This window comes from Phycodurus eques, chromosome 6 (assembly GCF_024500275.1).
Source record: "Phycodurus eques isolate BA_2022a chromosome 6, UOR_Pequ_1.1, whole genome shotgun sequence".
NCBI classification, from domain to species: Eukaryota; Metazoa; Chordata; class Actinopteri; order Syngnathiformes; family Syngnathidae; genus Phycodurus; species Phycodurus eques.
This window is the reverse complement of record NC_084530.1, coordinates 26,740,885-26,747,982: the sequence shown is the minus strand read 5'-3', so window position 1 is coordinate 26,747,982 and position 7,098 is coordinate 26,740,885.

The window sequence follows — 7,098 nt, the reverse complement described above, 5'->3', positions numbered from 1 at the left end:
CTGAAAGAATAGTAGACAGACTCATGTTCATTCGGTTTTTTTCAGTATATCCCTAATCAGTTAATATCAGCTATCTTATACATTTTCAAATCTCCTTAGATGTACCAAGATGAGGGCTAAAAAGTTGAGAGAGTACAGAAAAACTTTGGAAGCAGTGGCAAAGACATGATGTGATGACAAAGTTAATGTCATAATCAACTACAGTCCCCTCCAAAACTTTTGGAACGGCAAGGTCAATTCCTTTCTTTTTGTTGAATACTGAAGATATTTGGGTTTCAGATCAAAAGATGAATATGAGACAAAAGTTCAGAATTCCAGCTTTCATTTCATGGTATTTACATCTAGATGTGTTAACCAACTCAGGACAGAGCACCCTTTGTTTGAAGCCACCCACTTTTCAAGAAAGCAAAAGTATTGGAAAAGACATGATTCAATTAACTTAAAGTGAATAACATTTATGTTTGTGCGTTTGTGCGTATGTGCCCTGCGAATTGGCTGGCAACCAGTTCAGGGCGTACCCCGCCTCCTGCCCGATGACAGCTGGGATAGGCTCCAGCACGCCCGCGACCCTAGTGAGGAGAAGCGGCTCAGAAAATGGATGGATGGATGAATAACATTTAATATTTGGTGGCATAACCCTTACTTGCAATAACTGCTTCAAGCCTGCGTTCCATTGACTTCACCAGACTGTTGCATTCTTCATTTGAAATGCTTTTCCAGGCCTTAACTGCAATCTCATTCAGTTCTTGTTTGTTTCTCCCATCAGTCTCCTTCGGGAGGTAAAATTCATGCTCTATTGGGTTAAGGTCTGGTGATTGACTTGGCCAGTCTCAGACCTTCCACCTTTGCCCCCTGATGAAGTCCTTTTTTGTGTTTGGCCGTATGTTTTGGGTCATTGTCTTGTTGCATGATGAAGCTTCTCCTGATTAGATGCATTTTTCTTTAAATTGCCAGACAAAATGGTTTGCCAAGCTCCACAGGGCAGGGGTGAAGGTATCACAATCCACTGAAATATACAGACCATACCACAAGATGCAAACCACTCATCAGCAAAAGGAATCGGAAGGCCAGATTGGATTTTGCAAAGAAGTAAAGCAATGAGCCGCAAAGGTTTTGGAATAATGTTTTCTGGACTGATGAGACCAAGGTTAACCTCGACCAAAGTGATGGAAAGGTCAAAGTATTGCGAAAGAAAGGATCTGCTTATGATCAAAAACACACAAGCTCCTCTGCGAAGCATGGTGGAGGTAATGTCATGGCTTGGGCTTGCATGGTTGCCTCTGGAACAGGCTCACTAGTCTTTATTGATGATGTAACTCATGATTGTGGCAGCAGAATGAATTTTGATGTCTGCAAAACCATTTTGTCTGGCAATTTACAGAAAAATGCATCCAAACTAATCGGGAGAAGCGTCATCACGCAGCGAGACTGAACCAAAACACAGTGCCAACACTACAAAGGACTTCATCAGGGTGAAAGAGTGGAAGGTCTTAGACGGGCCAAGTCAATTACCAGACCTTAACCCAATGGAGCGTGCATTTTACCTCCTGAAGAGGAGACTGAACTCCCAGAAACAAACAAGAAAAGGCCGGGAAAAGCATTTCAAATGAAGAATGCAGCAGTCTGCAGTCAATAGGTCGCAAACATCCCTCCATTTTCTTTACCGCTTATCCTCACTAGGGTCACCGGTGTGCTGGAGCCTATTCAAACTATCTCGGGGCGAGAGGCGGGGTACACCCTGAACTGGTCACCAGCCAATCGCAGGGCCCATATAAACAAACCACCATTCACACTCACATTCGCACCTACGGGCTATTTAGAGTCATCAAGCAACCTGGATGTTTTTGGGATGTGGGAGGAAACCGGAGTGCCCGGAGAAAACCCACGCAGGCACGGGGAGAACATGCAAACTCCACACAGTCGGGGCCGGGATTTGAACCCCGGTCCTCAGAACTGTGAGGCAGACGTGCTAACCAGTCCCCATCGGTCCGCCGGTCGCAGGTTATTGCAGGTAAAGGTTATGCCACCAAGTATGAAATGTTATTCACTTTAAGTTAATTTAATCATGTCCGTTCCAATACATTTGCACACTTGAAGAGTTGGTGGCTTCAAGAAAAAGGTGCGCTGTCCTGTCTAGATGTAAATACCATGAAATTAAAGCTGGAATTCGGAACTTTTGTGCCGTATTCATCTTTTGATCTGAAACGCAAATGTCTTCAGTACACAACAAAATCAAAGGAATTGACCTTGTCTTTCCAATGCTTTTGGACACAATTCAAACAGACTGTTTCATTAAATGACACATAATAGTTGACAGCTTGATGTACTTTAGCTAAAACCGCATTGACTTTGCCTAACATTAGCCTCAAGGCTAGAAAGCGGTTAGCATAATGTTGAATCCTGGACACCTGTCATGTGGCGTTAGAACTGATTTAAATGGGAAAAGATATTGTATAAGGCCAACCTTTAAAACATTTTTTTTTTTTTTTTTTTTTTTAACAGAAGAAAAATTGTCAAAGGAGGTAAATATTATTTGCCCGTTAACACGCGTCCATAAGACAAACAGCCTGGAAACCTGAAAATAATCATCACTTTAAAATATCATTATGATTCTTTCTGCCACCAACGCAAACTCAAATAAATCCCTGAAAAACTCCATATTTTAAAGCAGGTTTATTGATGACAACAAATGAGAGATCAAACCATCTATTGCGGTCATCATCATTTTTGGAACCGTCAACAACTTTTTTTTTTTTTTTTTGCTGTTATGAATAAAGTTTATGGATGCTGTTAGCATTTGAAACACACACACAAAAACAATAAACAAACGGAACACTTAATCGCCCGGATAAGTGCTGAGGTAATATGCAAAATACAATTCGGATAAATGGTCAAGAGTACAATCGTTCATACGTGGAATACAAGTATGTACAGTTTGTACAGTATGACGATAACGATGCGTGACGGTGAAATTTGGCTCATCAGTTCGATAAACAAAACAAAAAAAGATCAGGTTGACATTTGCACAGGCAGAGCAAGAGGATTTATTTGGCACCTGTCTTCTGCTTTTAGCAGAGCATCCTCAGCAGGTCCACGTTCACAAGGACTCCAACTGTCGCGTGCTGTATACGTGATGCAAAAATCAATATCATGTGTGTGCATAAGGTCATACTGGCGAATGAACTGAAAAAAGCACTTGGCGAGCAATGGAAGATGCTAACTCCTACTATGAATCGCTTCTCACTGGGCTGATGATCATTCAAATAAAAGTGCATCTCATTGAGTCAGATATTAACAAAACAGCCCAACATTTAAAAACAACACTCTTCATTAAACATCTGTAATATATCTGTGTGTGTGTGTGTGTGTATATATATATATATATATATATATATATATATATATATATATATATATATACTATTTGTCTCTATATATTATTATTTTTTTCTCTCACTAGTGCAACAACAGACAGAGTCAACCAAAGAGAAATGTTATCAAACTGCAGGCAATTGAAGCTGTTGAACATCACATTTCTTGCCACAGTAGCAGAACATTTAAAAGGCAACTCAATGATGCTTCAACACAAACATGCCAACATTATACAAGTGTCGTGTTTTTTAATTTTTTTTTTTTTTTTTTTTTAATATGTATATATACATATATAGAAATAAATAGCGGCGTTATCGTCTTTATATAATTTCCATCTCTGTGAATGGTCCACATTTAATACAAAGTATCTAAGATACAATTCAAACACGATTGATAAACATCATATAATTTTCTAATGTCTTTCGCTCAACTCAGGAATGCTCGCACAATGTAAACGTCTTCCACCACATAGTGATTCAAATGTTGCTGCTCTCCCCCCGCCCCCCCCCCTTCTTAGTTTTCTGTCATTTTTGTAATCAACTTTATGTACAGAATAGCTGACAGCAAAGACAGGATTGTCTAAAATATAAAAGAAAAACAAGTGTATCATGTTTCGAGATAACATGGTTAATAGATCAGCTTTTTCCCAATTAAAACAATTTTAAAAAACAAAAAACAGCGGGAGAAAATTGGTTTAAAATGTACTGACGATACCTTTGACCTTTCACCATCTTCCATGCCTAACATGAAGGACAGGACTTTGATTTAATAAAAATAAATAAACCAATGAAAACTGCCGTATTTCCTCAAATAGTGACCTTTTGTTCAGGAAAAATATTTTTGTTCAGATTCATGGGTACAAATACAATTTCTTTCATGGTAGTGGTCAATTATATATATATATATATATATATATATATATATTTTTTTTTTTAAATAAAAAAATACAGATTAATATTTGTTCTTAAATTACATGTAATTATATAATTTTAGGAGTCTATCCATCCACCCATTTTCTATAGCGCTATAGTCTTCATGAGGATCTCAGGTGGGCCTATCTCAGCTAATTTGGGCGAGAGGCGAGATAATATTAATCATCTACCAATTATTAAAATTCATTCATCTATTTTATTATTCCGCTTATCCTCACGAGGGTCGCGGGAGAGCTGGAGCCTATCACAGCTGACTTTAAATTAGCACAATATACTACATATATATATATATATTTAAAAAACTACTTGAAATAAAAAACGTTTACATTTTCATATAATTATATTATTTCATGTAAATATTAATATTACTATTTGTAACTTAAAACAACAACAACAATGCATTGGGACAAATCAAGGCCTTGTCACTACCTAGAATAAACACCTGGTTCTCGCTACCGTTGGTCAATAAACACCCATTCCAACTATTTAAGGAAATACTGGAAGGAAGCAATTTGAAGATCCTCAACAAACTGAGCCCAGCAGGGGAGAGGAAAAAAAAAAAAAAAAAACTTTTACAATCCCTGAAAGTTTGAAGATTACTTAAAAATGATGAAAGGCGAAGCTCTGAAAAGGAACACTCCCCTCTGCGTGTAACAAACCGGGCGTGCGAGCTAAAAACAAAACAAAGTAACGTGCACTAAATGTGCCGCCTGCGAAGAGACGTTTCCACCTCCTCGACGTGCCCCTTCCATTGTCATCCCGTGTCATACTAGTGTGCCTAAAAGCGAATGTGAGTTGCTGTCAGAAGCTTTTGTTCCAAGGCGAGCTCCTCTGACTTCATATTGCACTTTGAGCAAATTCACAATTGTATGACGCACGTAGCAGCAGAGCCTTCGCTCCTTAGTTTGCGCCACAAATGCCCTTACGACGGATGTACTTCTACGTCCTGAAAAAAAACAACACAAATGGCACCAACGAGGAGTGCCATGTACACAGTTACCTGATTCTAAGGGGTAAATCCAGAGTTTATTTGCAGTACAGATGGATTTGAGTATTGCTAGCCTACGTCCTCAACCAACTACTATTTCCCCTTTTCCACCGCACAAGTACGACCAGGCTTCCATATGAGGGGCCTTCAGGCACATAAATTGAGACACTGAAAACTAGAGTGGGCGAACTCCATTTTTGTCATTTTTAAGTGACAGAAATGAATAGAGAAAAGGCAAAAGTGAAAGATGAATACGGCTCGAAATCAGGGTTTAGTTCCAAATTTGGAAGAAGGCCGCCCCCGTGAAACCAGTCTTCACAAAACCATCCCGGAAAGTCAGGTTCAGATTGGTAGAAGACTCTGAAAGTAATTAATACTTTAGCTTGGGTGCCAGTACATCTGCATGTTAGGATAAGTGAATTCTATGTTTCATCTTTCATGAAATATCGACAGATTTGACAGACTTTTGGACTGAGATCACGTTTGCGCTACACTTTTTTTTTATTTTTATTAAACACATTTTTATCCATTTTGTATTCTACTTATCAGGCACATGCACACATAACCACCAGCGGGTGCTCAAGCACCTGCCCTTTTAACTTGAACAAAAAAAAAGTGCCTTTTTTGGTGCAGCCCATTTTTTTTTCTTCACTCATCAATATTAAAACAAAAAAACAAAAAAAACCCTGAAATTATTTGAGTCCTTTGGAGAATTGTACATGTGGTCCCCCCTTGACCCCCTACTGTCATTTGAACAGGGTTGTGTTTACATACAATTATCCACTGTAGCCTACCCTCACCTCCTTTGTTAATTATTGTATTACTGACTGTGTTGATTGTGTTAACAAAAATAAATATGTAAGCTAAATCCATATTATTGTTTTTCTTAATTGTATGATTGTATTTCTTTATTTTCTAGGCTTGTGCACCTGCCCCTAAAAATCTCCATGCACGTGCCTGCTACTTAGCCTCATTAGGGGCGCCGGTGTGCTTGAGCTGACTTGGGGTACACCCTTGGCTAGTCACCAGCCAATCGCAGGGCACATATAGACAAACGACTATTAACACTTACATTCAGACCTGCGGACAATTTAGTCTTCAATTAATCCAACAAGCATGTTTTTGGAATGTGGGAGGTAACCGGCAAAAACGACCGCAAGCACGGGAAGAACCGGATACAAACCCCCGACCTCTGAACTGTGAGATCTGTGCGCTAACCAGTACAGCCACTGTGCCACCTAAGTATTATAAATATGATTTAATTATTATGAATCTATTTTTTTGTATTAAACAAAAACCATCATTTCTGTAAAAGCAAGTATCCAGAAGAAATAATCATTGCCGAATAAATCACAGAGCAGGCATCACATTTTCGATCACTCTGCCGCAAAATGACCCCCCCCCCCCCCCCCCCAAAAAAAAATGGAGCTAGCTCCATTCAGGATTACCTCTTATACACACTACCGATATGTTGTCACACGACAGAATTTGTTTTCGTTCACACACGAGTGAAACGCTCTCACACACACAGGTGAAATCACAAGTGAAGTCCTGAATTCCGATGTGTCCCTGACGGCGCCTTGTACTTCCAAATGCCGACTTGACGTAAAAAACACATATGCTAATATTACTTTAGCGCTGCACACTGCAGTTTTACTGTATACAACACAGTCTCCACTTTTCTGCAGCGCTCTGTTTTCTCGTTCTGGCTGATGCGTTCATTATGCCGTGCCCCCCCCCCCCCCAAAAAAAAAAAATAACTACAGTGGTTTAAAAACTGAGTCAAGCAAAACCAGGCCTAGCTAG